Source organism: Chlorocebus sabaeus, chromosome 22 (genome assembly GCF_047675955.1).
Source record: "Chlorocebus sabaeus isolate Y175 chromosome 22, mChlSab1.0.hap1, whole genome shotgun sequence".
Taxonomy (NCBI): Eukaryota; Metazoa; Chordata; class Mammalia; order Primates; family Cercopithecidae; genus Chlorocebus; species Chlorocebus sabaeus.
In genome coordinates, this window is record NC_132925.1 from 60,003,432 (window position 1) to 60,028,654 (window position 25,223).

Genomic DNA, 25,223 nt, shown 5'->3' on the forward strand with positions numbered 1-25,223 from the left:
TCACTAGCTACCACAAAGTTTTAACACAAACTCTATGTAATGACCCTGGCCTCCAGGGCCCAACTATGTAAAAATCACAGACTCTTAATCTCCTTTTCTTCTCAGGTCTGTGCCTTCAGGCTCCCCCACCTTCACCCTACTGCACGAACTTTGGCATAGATTTCCAGTGACCACATACCTGATAAATCTAATGAGCAGCAGTCTCACCTCTATTATTTGACTTATTGGGAGTGATGATAGTGTCTATCATTGAACCTCTCACACCTTTAAGAACTAGCTCAAGGTGGGGCTCACACCTGTAACCCCAACACTGTGGGAGGCCAGGGCAGGTGGGTCATTTGAGCTCAGGAATTCAAGACTAGCCTGGACAACGTGGTGAAACCCCATCTCTACTAAAAGTACAAAAAAATTAGCTGAGTATGGTGGCACATGCCTGTAGTCCCAGCTACTCGTGAGGCTGAGGTGGGAGGATCATTTGAGCCCAGGAGGAGGAGGTTGCAGTGAGCTGAGATGGCACCACTGCACTCCAGCCTGGGTGGCAGAGTAAGATCTTGTCTCAAATAACAAAAAAAAAAAACTAGCTCAAGTGTCACTTCCTCTGTAAAGCCTTCCATGACCCATCCTAGCCCCCAAGTCCACTGCACATGGTTGACTATTGTCTTCATTTGCCTATCTCTAACCTCAGTTTGGACTTGGAGTCTAGCATGTTCTATGTTATACTGCAAACCATTATCAACACGTCTCCTTTTCCACAACAATTTAAGTTGCAAGAAAAAAGGAACTGATCTTCTTAGGCTTTATCTTCCCCCCTCCAACCTGGAGCATTACACAAATTCAACAAGGAATTACTCCATTAGCAATCACATCTTTTCTCCTGATCACTAGTGCTTCAGGAATGGATAACAGTAAGAGCGAAAGAAAAATACTGGCAACAAAGTATGAAATTGTCCAGTGTTATCCAGGTAAGAATTGAAGGTGAGACTCCATTTCTCTTCAATTAATGCTAATTGAACACATTACAGGCCACACCCTACGAGCTTTCCACATATCAACTTAATCCTCACAACATTCCAATGAAATAGACATTATTATCCCCATTTTACAGATGGGGAAACTGAGGCAAAGAGATTAACTGTCTTTCTTGAGGTCATACAAGTCATAAGTGGCACTGCCAGGATTCAATTCAGGCAGTCTTAACTTACATTGCATTACCTCTCAAGATATACACCTAGGAGAAAGACTGTGGAACGGAAGATTGCCTAAGCTGAACAGAGAAAGAGAGAGGAAAAGAAGAGAACATGATAAACACTCAACTCTCCTGAGGAGGAAATTAAGAGAAGGAAAACTGGTCCTGTCGGCTCTTGGTGCCAACAGAATATCTAGTAGTGCCCAAGGCCCAGGCCCAGGTTGGCTGATTATAGGTCAGAGTTGCACGGGAACAATGAAGGGAAGGTGGAGAAAGAATCTACATTGTATTCAGGAGGTTAGGAACCTGGGAAACATCTCTATTTTTGCGGTGTGTTTAAGCATGTGTGTGTGTGTGTGTGTGTGTGTTTCCCCGTTCACGCATCCTGGGCCAAAGAGTCCTGGCTATTTCTCCCCACTCTCAACTCTGACCTGGCTCTGAACTCTAATTCTATCTGGCCTCACTTGGCTGAACTGACCCACCTATTCCTTACCTTTAAGCTCTTTATTTATTCAGAGCTGAGGTTCTAGGAGCTGATTCAACAGATAGAGGTTTGCTCATAGTAGAGACTGGAATAAAGGTCAATAAATTCTGAGAAAACAATTCCTGTGCAATAAACTACCACTCGTACATAAAGTCAGAGTTCATTAAGGTAACTGTCCGTCTGAAAAGCAATTATTAGACTCACGAGTTGAGGGTGGCTCTTAGAAGATCTATCCAACAGGAGAAGGAATGAACATAGCCTTGGAAAAGTCTGAGGTTCAGTTTCCAATTTGGCTCTGAATTTGGCTTACGAATTCTTACAAGTCACTGACATTTTATTTGTCCTCTGAATTTATAGATTTCCTCTCCATCTCCAACATACTTTTAAGCAGTTCATTTGAGGATATGTTACAGCTCATTGTACAGGGATTTGGCTACCAGGAAAAGCAATGGGCAAGATGGGGCCAGCATTACACCACTCAGATTCATTAGGAGTGAAGCTGAACTTCCTGGCACAAACCTTAGGTCAAAATGGCAATAAATGAAACGGACAAGGAAACAACTGCAGCCTAATGTTCTCAAACATCAATATCGCTTTTGATGTTAATATACTTAGTGGAACATGAAAATCACTTTTCAAACCACTTGGACATTCATCTCCGAATTTCTGAAGTTGCGCTCACTTTAATTCCCTAGAGGTTGACATTTTAATTCTGTTTCAATATCAATCACATTTCTGCTTAGCAGAGAGTCAGTGGTTCAATTGTTTGTAGAATCCAATCTAGTTCAAAAGAGAATTGGTAGCCATTCCGATCTTCCTCTTGGGGAGATAATCAATACAGCCTGCTCTCTGTGGGAACACGCTCTCCTGCAGGCCAAGGGGAGATGCTGACCCCAAGCAGGAAGGAGAAAGACTGTTTATTTCTTGGCACCAGGAGGCAAAATTTAATTTAACTTTAAGTGTCCATGAGCTTTTCATCCTCAAAGTGCTTCACAAATATTAACTAATTAATCTTCTCAGTACTGCTGCATATTACATAAGCTCTTTCAGGGATAAAGAACAAGGGAGGCATTGAATGGACCAGGTGGTAGAATTAGGAAGATAAGAAACTAACCTCACAATGAGAAACCTTTTACCTGGAGGTGCTATTAGTGGTTAGGGCAGACTGCAGTGCTAGTGGTTGTGACTATTCTATCAATTCTAGCAGTTTAAAATCAGTAAGAAAAATAATGCTGAAACTAGGGCTGCAGTGATAATGAGCTGAAGGTTCTTTCTGGAACTAAGCCTCAGTTCCCTCAACTGTCAAGTGAAGCTGCTTACAGAACAAACTCCAGAGGGTGCTTATGAGGAATCAACAAGGTGACACATTCAAGATCTTATCACAGAGAAGCCTACCAGTGCTCAGTACACACCAGCTGTTATTAAATAAAAAAGGTGCCATGGCTTCCAGGTGTCTGAGCAAAAAATGGGTTAAACAGCTTCAAAATGTTTGCAGGTATTGTCCGTATTTTCATTTGTGAGAGACAATGAATTTAGCCAAATTGTATGCACCTCTTTCATGAGTTGAACTGTGTCCCCCCTATAAAATTTCTATGCTGAGTGTTACAGCTCTTTTAGAATTTGTCTAGTGCTGGAAAACCCCTTTTTTAAACTCCTATGTTGAAGTCCTAACCCTCAGTAGTTCAGAAAGTGTCTCAGTCAGTTCAGGCAGCTGTAACAAAATATCACAAACTAGGTGGCCCATAAACAACAGAAATGCGTGTCTCAGAGTTCTGAAGGCCTGGAATTCCAATATCAAGATGCCAGCAGATTCGGAGTCAGGTGAGGGCCCACTTCCTGGTTCACAGATGGCACCTTCTTGCTGTGTCCTCCCATGGTGGGAGGAACAAGGGGGCACTAATCCCCACCACCTCTCAAAGTCCCCAGCTCCTAACACTACCTTGGTTATCAGGTTTCAACATAGGAATTTCAGGACAAAAACATGCGGAATGTGACTCATTTGGTAATTCATTCATTACAGATGTCAATAAGATGAGTTCATACTGGAGTGGGGTGGGACCTATTCCAACATGACTTAGATTCTTATAAAAAGGGTACATTTGGAGAAGGCCACACCTGCACAAAGAACACATGCAAACATGAAGGCAGAAGAAATAGAGCAGAAGCCAAGGAATGCGAAAGACTGCCTGTCAACCACCAGGAGCTAGGCAAGAGGCATGACGGATTTCTTCCCATGTCTTCAGAAGAACCAATCCTGGCCGAGCACGCTGGCTCATGCCTGTAATCCCAGCACTTTGGGAGGCCGAGGAGGGTGGATCAGCTGATGTCAGGAGTTCAAGACCAGCCTGACAAACATGGTAAAACCCCGTCTCTACAAAAATACGAAAATTAGCTGGGCGTGGTGGTGCGTGCCTGTAATCCCAGCTACTCAGGAGGCTGAGGCAGGAGAATAGCTTGACCCCGGGAGGTGGAGGTTGCGGTGAGCCAAGATTGCGCCACTACACTCCAGTGTGGGTGACACAGTGAGACTCTGTCTCAAAAAAAAAAAAAAAAAAGAAACCAACCCAGCTGACACTTTAATTTAGGTGACACAATAAATTTCTGTCATTCAAGCCATTCAGCTTGTGGTACTTTGTTGCAGCAACCCTAGCAAATGAATAAAACCTCTATATACGATCAGTTTTGTTTAATAAACAACCATGAACCCACCAAATCCTGCACACAAGCATACTGGTCTGTGGAGTCACAGGTACTCAAAAGTATCCTGAATGAAAAAATCTAGCACCATTCGATCTTGATGCCAAAGAGAGTAAAGGGAGCACTGGACATCAACACAACTCAGGGTACCAGAATCAAGCACCCTGCAATTTGGTAGGAAATCAAATTTTTATCACCCAAACTTTACGTGGCTTATAAAAACCCAACTTATGTAATAATTCTCAATATGCATAGAGAGGACAATTTTTTTTTTTTTTTTTTTTTTTTTTGAGACAGGGTCTCGTTCTGTCACCCAGGCTGGAGTGCAGCGGTGTGATCACAGTTCACTGCAGCCTCGACCTCACAGGCTCAAGAAATTCTCCTACCTCAGCCTCCCAAGTAGCTGGGACCACAGGTATGCATCACCGTGCCCAGCTCATTTTTTTCATTCTTTGTAGACGTAGGGTCTCCCTATGTTGCCCAGGTTGGTCTTGAACTCCTGGGATCAAGCAATCCTCCTGCCTTGGTTTTTCGAAGTGCTGGGATTACAGGTGTGATACCCAGCCAACAAAGTAATTTTTACATGGTCTTCACTACTCCTGAGGTATGCATGGGCCAAGACACACCAATTGGCTCCCTGCTGTTCAGCTTTCTTACTGTTTCTCCAACACTGCACGTACCTACACCATGGCTTTTACCCTTGGTGTTCCTGATGCTAGCATACCACGTCCCCATGGATTCATGTGGCCAGCTCTTCCTAAACTTGTAAGTGTCAACCTCTATGTTACCTCCTCCAGAAGATCTCCCCAACTGCCCTATCTAGTGCTGGCCCACCCATCCCACCCCCAGTCATGCTGCATCACATCATCTTTATTTTATATTCTTTCCAGTGTTTATCACTCTGATGTAATCTTGTTCATCATGTATTGTTTGCTTCTCGGTGTCTCACACCACTAGATTGTAAGTTCTATGAGGGCAGAGACTACATCTGTCTCACTCAGCACTATCTCCAGTGCTTAGCATGATGCACAATGCACTGCATGAACTTGATATTTTTTGAATGAATGCATACCACCTTCAAAGGTGAGTCATTTTTAGCTAAGTGCAAAGTCTTGCAGTTTATTCAAGGGAGAACCACTAGCCGGTGCAATTATAAGATCCTGGAAAATCTCAACATACAAGGTTGGCAAATCTAAAACCTGAGATATTGGTAATGCATATTTAAATGATCCCTACTATAAACAATTTGTTCAATGTAATATAAACAGGCCAGACAGTCCTTCCTAAGTAATCTTAGTGTAAACAATTAGTCCAACTGCTTCACTCACTATCTTTTTGCACATACTATCAGTAAAATAGTATGTGCAAACAAAACAAATAAAATTAAAATTAAGAAACCACAAGTCAACCTTTTAATAAAACTGGGACTATTACAATCCAAAATGCAAACCTACTTATTGCAACTTAACATTATTGTCTAATAATTTTTCTTATAAAAAAAGAAATTGAGAATTATTATTAGAATAGCAGATATTTTGATGAGCTGTATCTAAATTCCAGTCTTTCACAGCAGGCTTGTGCAACCCACGGCCCAGGATGGCTTAGAATGCAGCCCAACGCAAATCTGTAAACTTTCTTAAAACATTATGAGATTTTTTTTTGCATTTATTTATTTAAGCTTATAAGCTGTTGTTAGTGTATTTTCCGTGTGACAATTCTTCTTCTAACATGGCCCAGGGAAGCCAAAAGATTGGACACCCCTGTTTTACAGGTTCAAAATGTAAACAAATGTTAAAGACAAAATTGAATAAATGTCAATGGCCTAGGAGCTCAATTCAACTTGTCTAAATCATTCCTCTAAGAAAAATAGCCATCCTGAGTCATGAGCTCTGAATCCTCAATGTGACCTTTAGAGCAAAACAAACAGTTATCTGTTTATATTTTAAAATAGTTATTGGCAGGTCTATTGCTCATGTTCTTTTAACCCACGTTAAATTAAAAAATAAATTCTTTAAGTCATTCAGGTTAAACCATGAATATTACAAACCAATGCTATGATTAAAAATAATAATAATAAAGAAGTCCCCAGACCAATTTAACACCACCCCAAATCCACTCAGATCCAAAAATCAGAGTTAAATTAACTAATATACATTCTTTCTTATTTTCTCCTTTCCTCTTCTTTTTGGCCTATATTGAGCATTGGACCCAAAAAAGTAAGTTGGAACCTAGAAATGTAGTGAGTTTCAGTTCTTAGGACACATATTACATAAAATTATGTATTTGCAAAAGTCAGAAGGTTTAAAACCCCACTCCCTACCTGCCAAAAAAAAAAAGCTGGAAAGCTGGTCAAATCAAGCTGGGATTTCTTGAGCCATTATTAACCACTCGGTCACATTATCATTATCAGTCACTGGAATTCGTCGTATATTTTTAGGACAGTACAGGTAGACAATGGGAAATTCCATGTCGTCCTTCTCCATTAGGGCAGCTGCTGCATTTGTTAAGATGGAATTTCACTCTCATCATTATCAATTACAGAAAGAATCAGCTACTAGGCCAAGCAGATCATCTCATTTCATATGAGACTACTTATTCAAAACGACTCAGCACTTACAAACATACACTACATACAGACAATCAGCAAATCACAGCTAACCAGGTCAGCTGCTGAAAATAAATCAGGAGACATTAAACCCAAGATTCTCCTCCTCGTTCTATGGACATCTCCAGCAGAATCAATGAACACAGGACCTAAGGCATCAGCCTGCATCCTCAAAGCAGCAAGGGGCCATCTTGAAATCAATTCACTGGCCTCCAGGTTGTCTAGGATCCTGGATTCAAAGCACCTATGTTTCAGCAAAATTCTAAAGGTTAAAAGAACACCAACAAAAAGCCAATCAAACGAAGATAGAGTTCTAGAGCATTCACTAACCACTCAGTCACGTTATAATAAGCCACTGTCGCCTCTATTTCTTCCCTCCATGAGACCTTGGGGATAGATTAAGTGGCAGAGGCTAAATTACTGTATCTACTACCCACATGCTAAAGTTAATCTGTTCCTCCAGAACTGTTCAAGAAGATTCTTTCAAGGCTGTAATGTGACTAACATTTTTTTCTTTCTCCTTAAAAGAAAAAATCCATATCCAGTTCTCTCTTCTTCCAGAGAAAGTTTAATATGAAAGTCGCCTCTTATGCTTCTGGATTATTCCATAAACACATGATTTAAAGAAAGAAGGAAAAAACAAATACTATTCAATTTGGTTTTTCCTTCTTTCTTTAAAAATAGTAGTCAGGGGCCGGGCACGGTGCACGCCTGCAATCCCAGCACTTTGGGAGGCCGAGGCGGGCGGATCACAAGGTCAGGAGATCGAGACCATCCTAGCTAACATGGTGAAACCCCGTCTCTACTAAAAATACAAAAAATTAGCCGGGCGTGGTGATGGGCACCTGTTGTCCCAGCTACTCGAGAGGCTGAGGCAGGAGAATGGCGTGAACCCAGGAGGCGGAGCTTGCAGTGAGCCAAGATTGCACCACTGCATTCCAGCCTGGGCGACAGAGCGAGACTCCATCTCAAAAAAAAAAAAAAAAAATGGTAGTCAGGAAGTTGATATAAACATTCAGCATTAAGAACTCCACAAAATAATAAATAATGTATGTGTATACCATCAATAAAATTTTATTACCTTTTTTAAAAAAATCTACATAATATTCTGAGACCCGAGAAAGAACCTTATTACATTAACTGGGGGAGGTGCCTTTACCTTTTATTGGTGAAATATAAGAAAAAGTAGCCTACAATTTGCTCCCCACGTTTTGTTTGTCCATCTGTGCATCCACCAATCCATATATATGCCAAATGCAGTATTTCTGTGCTGCAGTTACTTAAGCATTTCTTAATTTATGCATAAGCCAAGTACTATTCTAAGGTTGTTTCAAATAGTATACTATTTAATCTGATGAGCCAGGACTATTTTCTCCATTTTACAGATGAGGAAATTGAGACAGAGAGAGGTTAAGTAAGTCACCCAAAATCACAGAGCTATTTAGTAAGACAGCCAGAGTCAAAACCAAGCAGTCTGGCTCTAGAATTCATGCTCTGAACCAGTACATAACACTGCCTCTTAGGAGCGGAGACTAGCATGTCAAATTGGGAGGCCCTATATAGTTTAGTGATTAAGGGTATTAGAAAGACCTTGTTCCTATACAGGCTGTCATTTACTAGCTGGGTGACCCTACACAAAGTTACCTAATCTCCCTGGGCTTCAGGTTCCTTTTGTGGATTATACGGATTCTCCCACAGTGTGTGGTATGGATAAAAATAATTTAAAACACTTAGTAAAACAGATAGCTCCTAGTAAAGAATCCATTAACTATTAGCTTTAAAAATAATTACTTCCATGTGGCAAAATGCTTTGGCAGGCATGTCCACAAACTGCCCTCTCTGATTAGACTCAAAAATACCGGAGAACAATTATTTTTACTCATCTTGGCATGCAAAGAATTGTGCCCAAAATAACTGATATGTAAAGGTTCCTGCATTTGAGATGCTTAAATTTAGTCATTAAAAGCAAGTTTTTATAAAAATATACTTACAGAGAACATAAGACTTTTAAAACATATAAAGTTGTCTATACTTTTTAACCTTTAAAGTTTTTAAAGCAAATTAAAACTTTTTGAAAATTTTTAACCAAATTAATGCATGCACACATTTTTAACATCAAATATTATTCAGTAAGTCAATGGCATGATAAAAAGGAAAAGGGGACTATTCAAGGTTAAAAGACTCAGAAGAGACTAGAGAGACATAACACCCATACACAAGAGGGGGCTTTGTTTGGAACCTCATTTGAATGTATTAACTATTTTAAAAAACAGCTTTTTCAGGTGGGCACAGTGGCACAAGCTATAGTTAACTACTCAGGAGGCTAAGGCAAGAGGATCATTTGCACCTAGGAGTTTGAGACCAGCCTAGGCAACATAGCAAGACCCCATCTCTAAATAATACTGCTAATAATAAAATTAAAAAGTATTTTTTTCAATCAAACAAAATTCAATATGGTAATAAGGAACTGTTAGTTTTATTAGGTATGATAATAGTATTGTGATAATGGTATTGTGATTATGATAATGGTATTATCTAAGTAGATGTCCTTTTTCTTGAGATGCATTTGGAAGTATCTGGGGTCAAATGGCATGATATTTGAATTTTTTAAGATACCAGCAAAAAAAAGAAAAAAGACAGATGAAACAAAAATGGTAAAATGTGGAATACTGTTAAGTCTGGTGGGTTCTTGGGGGCTAACTGTATCACTCTATTTTTCTGGATTTGAACCTGCACCAGGAGCTCCTTTTCCCAAATGCCTCTCCAGAGAAGACATATTCATAGTTCTTTTATTTCCTAGTCATTATTTTCCTTTTAAAAAGATTGCTATTTACTTGCCTATGTATGTTTTCATTTTTTAAAAAAGTAGTCCCTTTAATTCCTGTTGCATCACCTACAATAGCTCTTAACGGCCCAACTTTGATATTATTAGAGCCCTCTTCACTTTTCCACATCTTTCCATTCCTTACCATCTACTGTTTATATTTTTACTTTTATATCATTGAGGTTGATTAGCATTACTGTTTTATAACCACAAGCTTTGTACTTTGTCTATAAATTGATTCTGTGTTTATATTATAACCAGGTAAACATTTTCTACACATCTCAAATAATATAATATGAATACATTTCAATTTTAGCTCAGTTTCACTTTTTCCTGGAGTTTCTAATTGCTTTTATTTTTCCTCGCACCATTTGCCGTTAGTATGTCCTTAACTTTCTTCAAACTCTTCATCATATCAGGCCTTCTATTGGGTAGCTGTATGTCCAATTAAGATTTTCCCCCTACATCTTAGATATGTTAAACCTGCCAAATGATGGAAGAAATTCTAACTCAGAATATCTATTCTTAAGCATATGTTCCAATTTTTTAAACTGAATTGAGAAGCTGGCCAGTTTGAGAATGGTCCAAACACTTTTATAAACTTATTCTGAGGGGACAAATGATGTTCTTGTAGGAAAGAGAAAATAAAGTGAAGGAGGTGGTTTTAAAAAGAAGCTTATGTGGATGTAATAAAATTCACTTTATAACTAGAGGGTTTCACCATAAATTTATGAATACCAGTGAATTTATAGTGAGTGCTAAAATAACCATATTTTTTAGAAGGGAGGTATGCATCCACATGAAACTCTAATTACATTTACATTTAGAATAATTGGGAACACCCCTACCCCCATCTGGCTTCTGAGTCATATCCCTACACTATAACTTTGATAGAGGAAAAAAAGTATAAAATCTGCAAAAATAATGCAAAGGAAAAAGAAACCTCAAACAATTAGTTTACAAACAATGCCAAGTGCTAAATAAATATATAATCCTTGAAGCTTGAAAGCCACAGATCACTATTCAGAGGTCTGTCCAAAGCTTTAGCCAAAATATTTCATCAAAAGCAAGCCCAACTGAACACAAGCAAAAAGGAAGTATCATGGGCAGCCTGGGCAACATAGCAAAAACAAAAAAGAGTGGGGGGTGGTGAATGACATAGTGGTATGGTTTGGCTGTGTCCCCACCCAAATCTCATCTTGAATTTGTAGCTACCATAATTCCCACTTGTCGTGGGAGGGACCTGGCAGGAGGTAACTGAATCATGGGGGCAGGTCTTTCCCATGCTGTTCTTGTGATAGTTAATAAGTCTCACAAGATCTGATGGTTTTATAGAGGAGAGTTCCTCTGCACATGCTGTCTCTTGCCTGCCACCATGTAAGATGTGTCTTGCTTCCTCTTCACCTTCAGCCATGATTGTGAGGCCTCCCCAGTCATGTGGAACTGTGATTCAATTAGACCTCTTTCCTTTATAAATAACCCAGTCTCGGGTATGTCTTTATTAGCAGCATGAGAACAGACTAATACACACGGTGATTAAGAGTTGAGATTCTGGGCTCAAGTCATCAAATGTCAATCACTAAATTGGTGATATCCAGCTGTAAAAATCTTAGTACATTGTCCTTTCTATAAATACTTGCTATCTGATTAGGTGTTGTGAGGACTAAATGAGAGACTGCATACAAAACATTCAGCACAATGTTAAGTAAAGGCTAGTCACTGATAATAGTATCCACACTCAAAAGCTATCTTGTGCCTGAATGCTTGACCATTTCTCCTCAAAAGAGCTTCTCTGATGATCCTTGGTATTTACTCAAAGAAGCCGAAAAAGTATGTCCACACAAAAACCTGCACAGGGATGTTTATAGCAGCGTTATTCATAACTGCCAAAACTTGGAAGCAACCAACATATCTTACAGTAAGTGAATGAATATGTAAACCATGGTATATCTAGGCAATGGAATATTACTCAGTGCTAAAAAGAAATGGGCTACAAAGCCATGAAAAGACATGGAGGAAATTTAAATGCACATTACTAAGTGAAAGAAGCCAATCTGAAAAGGTTACCTAGTGGAAGATTCTAAAAGTATCACATTCCGGAAAAGATAAAACTAGGGAGACAAAAAAAGAAAAAATCAGTAGTTGCCAGGGGTTGGAGGGAGGGAAGAATAAATAGGAGGAACACAGAGATTCTTAGGGCAGTGAAACTATTCTGTATGATACTTCAGTGATCTACAGATACATCCCATTATACATTTGTCCAAATCTGTAGAATGTATGACTTTGAGAATGAACCCTAATGTAAACGATGGACTCTGGGTGATAATGATGGGTATAGGTAGGTCCATCAATTGTAACAAATGTACCACCCTGATAGGGGTGTTACTAGAGAGAGAGGCTGTGCACCCTGATGGGGGTGGGTGTTACTAGAGAGAGAGGCTGTGCACCCTGATGGGGGGGGTGTTACTAGAGAGAGAGGCTGTGCACCCTGATGGGGGATGTTACTAGTGAGAGAGGCTATGGAGTAGGGGAAGGGACATATGAGAAATCTCTGTACCTTCCTATCAATGTTGTTGCAAACCTAATAAATAATAATGTTTTAACTAAATTAGAAAAAAATGTTCCTTTGATAATTCTATTTCTATGCTACCCATCACATAGTTAATATTTGCACATGTGAACGAAGAGCTAGGTGAAGGATCTCACAGGTAAATGCAGCATGACGCAGTGTCTAGGAGCACAGACCCTGGAGCTGAACTGCCAGCGTGCAAATCCTGACTTCAAGCCATGTAATGTTAAGCAGATGGTTTAATTTCTTCCTGCCTCAGTTTCCTCATCTGTAAGACAGACAAGCCTCATTATGCAGTTGCAAGGATTAAATTGGCTAATATTTGTACAGCATTTAGAATAGCACGGGGCACAAAAGTAAGAGCTGTATAAATTTTTTGTTAAGTAAATTGCAGTGTTGCTCATGATGGTAAAACATAAACAGCTTGAAAGTTTATCATTCAGAGAATGGCTAATTACACTCTGGCACATCCTTACTATGGAATAATCCTCAAACGCTGAAAAAAATGAGATGGTAGATTAGTAAGTTTCCTCCATGTCTTTTCACAGCTTGATAACCCATTTATTTTTAACACTAATATTCCATTGCCTGGATATACCATGGTTTATTAGTTTGCTATTGACGTTAACAAAAAATGGGTTAAGAAAGGAGTCAGGTGAAAAAACCAAATTGCAGAAGAATAATTACATGTTTAGAAAATTCATAAAAATGTATGTTTTAATATACACCTATATGCCTCAAATGAATAGGAAACATCCTGGAAAGATACACACCAAACTGCCAAAAGTAATTGCTTGCCTCTGAAGACCGAGTTTCTAGTCCTGCCTCTATAATAACTACCTGTACAATCTTGGCTAAATCACCTAACTCAGGAAACACCTAAGGTAGTTTCCTCACTTAAAGCAGAAGAGGCAGGGATGACTGGATTCAGTAATGCCTCTCATTGATTCCAATCCCCCAAATACCCTGACTTTGATTATGGGATTCTGGTGCTTTCTATAAATAAAAGCACTGAATTCTCCAACACTTCATCCTTTATTAGAAGCCCTGTGGAACATGGTGTGTTGTTTCAAAAGCACAGCCTATGACAGATGGAAACACATTCCGTGGGTACAGTTCCATCCCCAGATCATGCTCTCAGTAACGAAACCATTCTTCACCCCCAGCCCCCACACATGAATGCCGTGTGCTCCTAGAGAAGATAATTGCCTTATCCATTGATATAAGAGCAACAGTTCCTTTATTGCCATTTTGCTTTTTGCCCTGGATTATCATCAGAAATGTATTTACACTATCATTCATAAACATATGTAACCCAATTAATCCACCCACAAGCAGGAAGACAAGAAACTGCCGTTTTAAAATCAGGGTCAGGTTGTCATCCTCCATCCAATCACCAGTGAGATAGATACTTTGAGTCACTGGCCCCCATCATGATTCTAGGTCACTACTGGGTGAACCGAAACCTCAGTCCTCAGTCTCTGCCCATCTGCTCTCTCTCATTAATGTAACCTGTGGCTACACTCTCACTCCTTCCCATCCAGCCTTCCTGCCACCCTACGACCCCTTTCTCTCCAGCCCAACCCACCAGTGAGCTCACCACCGTAGGTCCCCAGCACCTACACCATTGCCTGGCACATAGCCAGCATCAAAGACCACAATTCAATTGATTTGCGCCCACAAAAAGCATTTACTGACTAGGCCAATACATGTAATTACCAGACTAATCTTCCTAAAGCAAAGTACTGATTCCTTCTGCAACTCGGCAAAAATGTATTCTCTAAAACCTGGAGCACCTATGATATGCCAAACACTGTACTCATTTCTGACAAAATAAAAAATGATACACTGCTAACCTCACAGGTATCAGTGGTCCTCTATTCCTACCAAAGAGAACAGAATTCATCACTAACTATGCCACTCAGCGACTATGATCTTGGGCAAGATACTTAAACTCTCTGAACCTGTTTCCTCATCAATAAGATGGGATTGCCCTCACTGCTAAATGAAGTAATGCACATAATACATTTAGCGTGGTAAGATACCAATAAAAGTTCTTTTTAAAATTAATAGTAGTAGTAAGGCTGGGCGCTGTGGTTCACACCTATAATCCAAGCACTTTGGGACACCAAGGAGGGTGGACTGCTTGAGCCCAGGAGTTCAAGACCAGCCTGGGCAACATGGCAAAATCCCGTCTCTATAAAAAATAAAAAAAATGTTAACCTGGCTGGGCATGGTGGCTCATGCCCATAATCCCAGCACTTTGGGAGGCCAAGGTGGGTGGATCATCTGAGGTCAGGAGTTCGAGACCAGCCTGGCCAACATAATGAAACCCCATCTCTACTAAAAATACAAAAAGTAGCCAGGCGTGGTGGCAGGCACCTGTAATCTCAGCTACTCCGGAGACTGAAGCAGGAGAATCACTTGAACCTAGGCTGCAGTGAGCCAAGATCATGCCATTGCACTCCAGCCTGGGCAACAAGGAGACTCTGTCTCAAAAAAAAAAAAAAAAAATTAGCCAGGCGTGGCGTGGTGGTATGCACCTGTAGTCCCAGCTACTCGGGAGGCTGAGGTGGGAGGACTGCTTAAGCCCATGAGGTAGAGGTTACATTAAGCTGAAATCACACCACTGCAATCCAGCCTGGGCGACAAGGCAAGACCCTCCATCAAAACAAAATAATAATAATAATAATCATAGCAAGAACAAACTTCAAATGTCTTAGTCAATCAAAGACTTCAAAATCTGGTACCAATAAACCACTTAAGCCTCAACATCACACACCCTGTCTACCTGTCAAAAAAATCATAGCTGGAGTCTGCCCATCTGTGTCTTTGGTCCTGTAATTCACTGTAGAAAAATGTCCCACTCCTCTATCCCAACCCTCACTCCATTCATCTTTAACTCCCACACATCCTTTGTTGCCTGGCTTAATATGCCTTCTCTACTCATGATAGCACCTCCCACCACAATAAACTTCATCTATGGTCCCACAGTGCCATGGCACTTTAAAAGAGCACCTCGTCTATTCTTTATAGTGCACCCATACAACATGCTTTTGTGATGAAAGACACATCTATTTTGTGACAGATGTTGCATTTTGTGTCGGGGATGCTGGGGTCAATGAGAAAGTCCCTGCCCACAGTCCAGCTGTGGAGTTAGGCATAAAATAAATCATTACCGTCACATTGTGAAATACACATTTGGCCTTTGACCCCATTTCCTGGCATACAACTCCTAAAATCCTTAGAAATGCCAAAGTGATGTCTTATGCATGCTAATGAGTTGACTGGTAGCTGGCAGCCCCTAGGTAGCTTCCAGATGGAGCCGGTCACCAGAAAAAACAAGGCAGGATCAGAGGGTCCAGCTTTCAGCCCAGAAAGAGGGGAGGGAACAGAGGCTGAAGGTTAAGTAACTCACCAATGGCCAATGATTTAATCAATCATGCTTACATAATGAAGCGTCCATAAAAACCCAAAAGGACCAGCTTCAGATAAGTGAACATGTGGAGGCAGACAGGATGGTGAACAAGAACTCATCTATGCACTGGGGAGGATAGCGGGCCCCAACTCCATAGAAACAGAAGCTCCTACACTCAAGACCCTTCCAGACCTCACCCTATGTATCTCCTCCTCTGGTTACCTGTATCCTTTGTAATATCCTTTATAATAAGTGGGTAAACATGTTTCCCTGCATTGTGTGAGCCACTCTAGCAAATTAATCCAACCCAAAGAAGGGGTAATAGGAATCCAAACTTAGAGCCAGTCAGTCAGGTGTTCCAGAGGCCCAGACTGGTGTGTCAGGTGGGAGGTGGGGCACTCTGGGTGGCTGAGCCTCCAACCTGTGGGATCTAATACTATCTCTAGTTAAACAGTAAATTATAAGATACCCAGCTGTTGTCCACTGCAGAATTGATTGCTTGCTTGGTGGTGGGGAGAACTTCCCCCCACCCCATTTGGTCACAGAAGTCTTCTGTGTTGATTGTTGTTGAGTGAGAGACTAGAAAAAGCACTTTGAGTTTGTTTTTTCCACGATCAGAATTATCCAAATAATTTCTGCATTAGAATTGTGATAGGCATCCTAAACAAAACAGATAAAAATACAAATGGGACTAATTCTGCTGTCTTGAGACCTAGATTAAAGGTAAGCCCGTTTTAACATGAACCTCCAGAGCATATTTAATAAATGTTCGTTACAATCAAATTATCTTTTCTATTAAAAGTTAACTCATTTTAGAGTAGGGACCTTGTCTCAGACAGCAGAGATGTAGTCAAAAGAATAAGATATGACTGGTTGCAGCTATTGCTCGTTGACTTACCAGCTATATAACTTAAGCTGACTTCTCTGATTTTAGATTCTTCATGTGAGTAAGAGAATAAGCCTTTAGAAACTGTTAAAAGTACTATATACATGGAGTATTATCTGTATCTAGCCCATTACAATTAACACATGCTGTAAATATAGCGAGGGTTTGGCAGATGTTTGTTGAATGAACATTAAGTCCCTGGCCAAGGCCAGGGGTGAGCTCTGTTGTGACCTTGATTCATGAGCAAGAACCAACGTCAGCCCTGAAACAGCCACTCAACCCCTTATAATTAAAACATGGAATAATCTCTCTAGATAAGAAGCATGGACACTTCTTGGCAACGCTGAGAGATTAGAAAGATCTGTTCTCATAAAAAACCCTGTATGCTAAAGCTATCAGAAGACAGTGTTTTCATAAGGACACATTTCTGAATTGCTTCATGATTTCACATCTCAATCTCAGCACCAAAAGTGAAGGCCAGTACAAGAGCTCATCCTACAAATTCAGTGACGCTGGTGTGATTCTAACACCATCTCTCCATTCCCATTATTTTTCCCTTCTAGACTCCAGATGGTCTTTTTTGTTGTTGTTACAAGCAGACCAAGAGAAGAATAAGAGCAACAAAACACATGTTGTAAAAAAGGTACTTCCCTGAAGCCCTGTCTTGGCCTCCAAACCTCCACTATGAGATGCCGCAGCTGGTATCTTCTCTTCCAAGTTGCTGTCTCCTCACATATGTACACATGAGCACTTCAGCTACATCTACTCTGTACAGACGGGAAGATAGCTCTATGTAAGATGTAAACACAAAGCCAGGCAGCACTATTCTATTCTCAGTCCTCTTCCTGTTCTCCAACCATTTTTGTTCCTAGTGGAGTCATCTCAATCTTTAACAAGTCAGGTTTTTTTTTTTTTTTTTTTTTTTTTTTTTTTTTTTTTTTGAGACAGGGTCTGCCTGTGTCACCCAGGCGGGAGTACAGTAGCATGATCATAACTTACTGCAGCCTCTACTTCCTGGGCTTAAATGAACCTCCTGCCTCAGCCTCCCTAGTAGCTGGGACTACATGTATGTGCCACTATGCCTTGCTAACTTCTTAAGTTTTTGTAGAGACAAGGTCTCACTGTGTTGCCCAGGCTGGTTTCAAATTCCTAGTTTCAAGCAATCCTCCCACCTCTCAGTGTTTCTTCTTTTTTTTTTTTTTTTACTTCTTTTAGCCTATGCTGGAAAAGCCTGCCATTTGTATCATGAATGAAATCTAACTTGAAGATAACTGGTCTAATTAGACTCTCAGGCAATTTCTATTTTTCATGTAACAGTTTAGGGACATTTATTATGTTCCAGGCATGAGGATAACAATAGTCTGCAACTATTTATTATGGACCACGCACTACATGATTTTCATGAAGCACCCAATAAAATCACTGTCACAACCCTGTTAGGTAGACAGCAGAGCGTCTGTGGGTTGGATGGTCACCAAGTGTTCTGGCAGCAGACTTGTCAATGTCCATTTGCTGTCACCTGTGCCTACAGTGTTTCTGCTGTGAGGATGGGGAAGCTTGCTGTGGCCCTTGAATCTAAATAGCACATGTGCTGGAAATCCCCAATATGGCCCCTCTCTGAGAGATCTGGGGTCTCAGAGAACTTTTAATAGCCAGAAATTAACCCCACCAAGAACAGCTTTCTGGCATGTGACAAGCTGTTAGCAGACAACTTGCTAATAATGACAGGTGAATGTTAAAACTATAGAGAAAGAGACTGAAAGCACAGGAAATCCTGCAGACACTGATTTCATCAGCCAAAACAGTTCTCTAAAGAAAACAGGGGCATTGAAGGGTTCTCTCAAGAAGGAAATCTTGTCTTGTTTTTTGGGGCAGGGAAGAACCAACCACCCTTGGCTTTTCAGTTGGTAGACGTATCCATGTCCTTTTCTTTTCTCCCATTTATGCCCTCGAAAGGCTCAGGCAATGTGGGGGCATTTCCTGAGTCAGAATCACCTCCATGGGAGAATATACAGACAAATGGCCAAGAGAAAGAAAGTGACAGTTAATTCTGACAATTTCTTACTTCTCAGCATTCCAAGTTACAGGTCTAGGGCCGGAGGCTACTGATGAAAACCCAAGATGAAGACTCCAAGACTTTGGTTCCATTCCCCAGAAGAGGACAGCAGCCCCACTTTTCAGACGGAAGATAGCACCTAAGCCACTTGGGAAAAATTCATCTGGTTAGAGACACCAAAACGTTCCAGGTTTCAAAAAAAAGAAAAGAAAGAAAAGGGGAAGGGAGGAAGGGAGGAAGGGAAGAAGGAAGGAAGGGAAGAAGGGAAGAAGGGAGGAAGGGACAGAGGGGCGGAGGGAGGGAGGCTGGGGCCCTCCAAATTCAAGGGCTGACATTTGTGAGAGATGAACACAGCACTTTAATGCTTCATTTACAATGAAGCTGTCAGGATTTTAGAAGCTTAGAAGTTCTTTCCTATCTTTTATTTTTTGCCACAGAAAAATAACTTCAGGCCCCTCTGCTTACACAGCCCTGGTAAGTATCTAAATTATGTGCAATGTCAATTTTAAACATTCTGTGACAAAATGCAAAGGATGATTACTAAATACCATTTAGTATTGGTATTTAGTCAGTGCATTTGCCTATTTTTAAAAAGAAAAGCATCATATTTATTTAAACTATATACTATAGGGCAAATTAATATTTAGAAGTTTCTTTGTAAACATTTACATACTACAATTTTCATGTTAACTAATAATTCCTAAAAATTAACAAATTGAGAGGGCTTAAGTTCTTTTCTGCTAACTTGACAACCAAGAGTGCCCTGGTGTTGTTTCCACTCTGTGACCAAGAAGAAAAGCAAGTCCTCCCCTCCCGAAAAGTGACTCCTTGGTAACATGGGAACACACATCGGCCTTCCATTTCAAGAAGTCAGTTTTTACTGAGAAGGGAGAATTAACAACCCAGATTTTCTTAATAGAGTTAACAGTCTAGCTGAGAATTGGAACAAGTGTCTAATGCAAACCCTTACTGGAAACTTGTTTCTCTGACTTACAGAGAATGTGGGGTTCTAAGAAGTTACTTTAGATTAAAAGGTCATTAGTTATTTCAGATTAAATTTGAGGGCTAGTGGCTTTTTGATTTAGCTACTAGCCCTCAAATTTAGCCCCCAAATTTAGCCCCCAAATGGAACTCCTGACTTGACTGAGACATCACTCCAAATAAAATGCCTTTCATGTCACCTTGAACGAGCTGAGGTGACCAATGGAAAGGGTCACTGGCACAACTCCAATAAACAGGACAAAGAGTTCATTCATCACTACCTGTACATTTCATAAGGAGGCATACGGGCTTCAGGAAAAGGTGCTGAAATTTGTTTTCTGCATGAGAGAAATTAAACAGTTGCTAAATAGACCAAATTAAAGTTACATGCCATTAGAGAAATGAGAAATAAAGGAATGAGTATTTACTAAAAAGACAAGAATATCCTAGTTTCACACATATGCACACCCCTTTTCACTTTACAAGTTCTTGGATGATGTTGCTAGAAAATATTGTGGAAAAGGAAATCCAAATGTGTAACCAATCCAAACTTGGCGTTTTACTTCTGTGGCTAAAGGCAGAGCACGCATTTGCTACTGACTGGTCAGAGGAACGCCAGATAGAGCGAACGGTGCAGGAGCTCTGTCTGAGGCAAGAGCTCCTGGAGAGAAGGAAAGATTCAGGAACTCTTAGCTCCAAGTCTTGGCTCTACCTCTGGCTAGAATTTTTAGTTTGGGCAAGTTTCATAACCTAGGAGGTCATCCTCTTTTGGCTGGAAAATGGGTATAATTCACCAACTTCACAAAATTGTGTGGTTCCTCAGTAGCTGGAACCAAAGGCATGCGCCACCAAGCCCAGCTAATTATTTTATTTTCTGTAGAGATGCAGTCTCACCATGTTGCCCAGACTAGTCTCAAACTCGTGGGCTCAAGTGATCCTCACATCTTGGCCTCCCAAAGTGCTGGAATTACAGGCATGAGTCACCGTACCCAGTCCAAATTCTTTAATATACCATAAGCAGCCTCCATATACAAGTATAGAAATAAGGACAGGAAGGTTTGCACACTGCTTTCTGGGAAAAACTACTTCCTCCTTTAGGATGAAAAGGAAACGAAATATTAAAGTGGAAATAGATCAACTAACTCATTTTGGACTTTTCTCTCATCTATTCGAGGGTAAAAATTATTGACCAAACTGTTCTTGATTTTACCAGGGAGCTTTTGATTCATAAGAAGTTCCAGGCTGAGCATAGTGGCTCACACCTGTAATCCCAGCACTTTGGGAGGCTGAGGTGGAAGGATCGCTAGAGACCAGGACTTCGAGACCAGCTTGGGCAACACAGGGAGACTCCATCTATATCAAAAATAAACAAAATTAGCCAGGCATGGTGTCACACGCCTATAGTCCCAGCTACCTGGGGGCTGAAGTGGTCAAGGCTGGAGCCTGAGAGGTCAAGGCTGCAGGCTGTGATTGTACCATCGCATGCACTCCAGTCTGGGCAAAAGAGTGAGACCCTGTCTAAAAAACAAAAAGTTGTTGTTGCAATGAAAGCAAACCTATGGGCAAGCTAAGAGAATGACTCTTTGCCAACGCCATCACTTAAAACGGATGACAGATAAACAGAAAATCTCAGACTACGCATTTCCCTCTGTGAAGTTGGCAAAGTCAGTCCAAAATGATTGAGAGGATCCCTCCCAAACTTGGTCATGTGTATAAAATGCTTTTTTCTTTACCTAGCCCCACTTATCTAGCCAAACTAAGGCATCACTAACAAAAAGCAGAAACTATTAGCTTGGGTACTTCTCAGATGCAAGCCAATAAAACAAATGAAGTGGCTATTACTCCTTAAAGCCTCTGCTGTCACTAATACTCATACTATTAATGGTGAATACTGGCATCAGGTGAATACATATGGTTGCTTGCATCCATTTGAGATGGTTTTTTCATGGGTAACTTCAACTATAATAAGAGCTACTTGCTCCTATGGATAGTTACATTACCTGTACTGTTGACAAAAGCTTATATTCTTCAATCGCCAAGACACTAAAAACTAGATAGAAGGAGAATCACTTGGATCCCTCAATGTGCAATCAATAAACCACCGTATAGACACCTTGTTGTCACCCAAACAATTTCCAACACACAGTGCCCTGGCTGCTTCCTAATATAAAACCTGAAAAGACAAAACCTCACTTCCCCTCAACTCTCCGCAGCTAGGAATAAGCATTAAACCCAATTTTGACTAATGAAATAAAAGTAGACTGCTAGAAGCATGAAGATAAGTTTTGTTGCCTTAAAAAAAGGGACAGGAATGAAAGGAGAGCTCACTGTGTTGTCCCCACCCCTTACTCCTTACCATGAAAGCAAACAGGATGCCTGGAGCCACTGCAGCTATTTTGTAACCATAAGGTGACAAGAACATGGTGGGGGCGGCAGGGCGGTGGGGCGGGGTGGGTGGGAAGCCCATACACTAAGGATGTGGAGCAAAAAGACAGGATTATGAGACTTTCACTATGCAAGATATTGCCTGTCTCTAGATTTCTAAGGAAACAACAAATGCCTTTATGTTTTAAGCCACTATTAGGTGGATTTTCTCTCTTACTTGCAGTCAAAAATCATTCCTAACAGACTTAAATATGGCCATGTGTGGTGGCTTAAGCCTGTAATCCCAGCACTCTGGGAGGCCGAGGTGGGCAGATCACTTGCAGTCAGGAGCTCAAGAGCAACCTGGCCAACATGGTGAAACCCCATCTCTACTAAAAATACAAAAATTAGCCAGGCACGGTGGCACGTGCCTATAGCCTCAGCTACCCAGGAGGCTGAGACAAGAGAATCACTTGAACAAGTATCATTCTTTATCCTTTGATTACAATCACAGTGGATACCTGGACTGTACATTTATTACCTGTTTTGTTTTGTTTTTGTTGTTGCTGTTGTTGTTTTTGGAAATTGAGTCTAGCCCAAACAGCTTTCTTGGAGCTTCTACGTTAACACAGGTAATCCAAGTCCCCAGCCTAAGCAGATTGACCCAGAAGAGCAAATCTGACCCAAACTCAACCACAAAGTTCCTTACCTAGAATTGCTGTTTTCTTTTTTTCTTTTTTTTTTTTTTTTGGAGACAGGCTCTTGCTCTGTCGCCCAGGCTGCAGTGCAGTGATGTAATCACAGCTCACTGCAGCCTTGACCTCCTGGGGTCAAGCAATCCTCCCACCTAAACCTCCCAAGTAGGTGAAACTATAGGTGTGAGCCACCACACCCAGCCACTTGTTTAAATGTTCAGAGATCAGTCTCTCTCCAATGATTATAACTGCAAAATTATACATTTTAAGAGCTATGGGTAGCCATGTTTTCAATCACACAGAAAATGACAGTGAGACAAACAAGAAGCAGGAAGCAAGGATGCATTTCTTACAGTACGACAGCCAAAATACCCAGAACAAACTTCTCAATTAAAACACAGAAAAAGCTGGACGAAATATTAGAAAACATTTGAAATCACGTACTGAAGTAGTTAGCTAGAAGGGAATCCAGAGAAGCTAGTAATGAAGTGGAAACAAGACCCCTGGAAGGTATGTCATTTCTAAAGCCAGAACTCGGAGAATATCTGTAGAACCTAGTAACCTTAACCTTCCATTATGATACATTGCCACGTAGAGGGGATAAAGCTCTGCACCTACTCAAGATCAAAAGTTTTATAAGAGACCACTGCATAAAGCTCAGACCACCACTACCCCCCTAAGACACCACTGCATAAAGCTCAGACCACCACCACCCCCCGCCCTCCGGCAACACCCAAGAAGCTACAGCTTCAATGCAATGGTGAACAACAAACCAACCAACCCTTAAAATAGGAAGGTAAGGTAACTTGTTTGTGAACTACTGGGAGAGTTACACCTAGAGCCAAAGTCAAGATAAACAAATTACCCTCATACCCGTTTGTCACCCTAATTGACAGGTACAGGAAATCCACAAAATTTAAGCAGAAAATACCTAAAACAAAATTTTAAAATTTTCAGGCAAAGATTTTGATTTAAATAGTCTTGAGTTGGCAACATCTCTGGCAACTGGCAAAAGGAAACAATTTTCTGGGGAGAAACATAACTTTAACCCAGGACTCAAACAATTCCCACAGATGAAATGCCAAAAAAACACAAGCTGATAGTCAAAATCACAAAACACACAGGGAAATAAGATACCATTTTTAGAAACAGCCAATGTAGAAAATAGAATAAGATCTGTAGAGATAGCACCTACTGTAATTTTTAGAGATAGAATATATTTAAAGTATGCTTTTTTGGTAACAGGAAGTAAAATAGAAGCTTGAAAATATAGAGCAATGAGAATGACCAAACGTTTTCAGAAGTCCCAGACAGAACATTTAGAAATGGAAAAATATAATTAAAATTAAACTCTCAAAGAATAAAGAGCAGATTATAATAGAACAGAAATAGTAAACAAAGATAGATGAGAAGAAATTACCTAGAGTCCTGCCTATGGAGCAAAGATGAAAAAGATGACAAGATTAAAAAGTAGCCTAAAGCGCCAGGCACAGTGGCTCATGCCTGTAATCCCAGCACTTTGGGAGGCCGAGGCACGGGTATCATGAGGTCAAGAGATTGAGAACATCCTGGCCAACATGGTGAAACCCCATCTCTACTAAAAATACAAAAATTAGCTGGGCGTGGTGGCGCGTGCAGGTAGTCCCAGCTACTTGGGAGGCTGAGGCAGGAGAACCGCTTGAACCTGGGAGGCGGAGGTTGCAGTGAGCCGAGATCACGCCACTGCACTCCAGCCTGGCAACAGAGGGAGACTCCATCCCAAAAAAAAAAAAGGTGGGGGGGTATTTGAATAGATAACAGCTCAGAATTCTCCGTAACTGCTAACAAAAAACAACCTCAAATCTAGCAACCTAATAAATATCATGCAGGATAAACAAAAAGAAACTGACACCTATATTCATACTAGTAAAACTACAGAAAATCAAAGGCAGAGATTACCCTAAAGTAACCAGAGGGGAAAAAAAGTACTGAGCAAAGCCTCTGCCAGTTGCTTTCAACAACAATGAAAGACAAAAAAATAATGATGCTGACAGAAAGTACCCATCAGTCTACAATTTTAAACCAAGCAAAACTGTCACCTGAAAATAAAACTTTCAGAGAATTAAAAGTGAATATTTTCAAACAAAATAGAATTTACCACTAACAGACTCTCCAAATTCTAAGAATGTGCTTGAGGCAGAATAAAAATTATCCAAGATAGGTGTAGTAAATACTAATACATAAGTCAATTTTTCTTATGACAGTATAAAACAAAATCATATCTAATATGCAAGTTTTAACATAAAGCACTAACATCATGAACAAGAGCATAGAGTGAGAGAGGATGACAGGAGTTTAAATATTCTATAATGTCCTAGTATTGTAGGAGAGAATAATGATAGTTATTAACTTTAGGGTTAAATATGCACGTTAAAATATCTGAAGTAACTTCTATTAAAAAAAATACATATAAAGTATA

General features: G+C 40.4%; 1 protein-coding gene and 1 pseudogene across 11 annotated transcripts in view; one reads left to right on the forward strand and one right to left on the reverse strand.

The window, feature by feature from the left end:
- ITPR1 (inositol 1,4,5-trisphosphate receptor type 1) overlaps positions 1–25,223 on the reverse strand; it is a 352,224-nt gene that overhangs the window by 279,511 nt on the left and 47,490 nt on the right. The gene's annotated exons all lie outside the window — the stretch shown is intronic.
- LOC119626045 (U7 small nuclear RNA) lies at positions 3,268–3,313 on the forward strand (annotated as a pseudogene).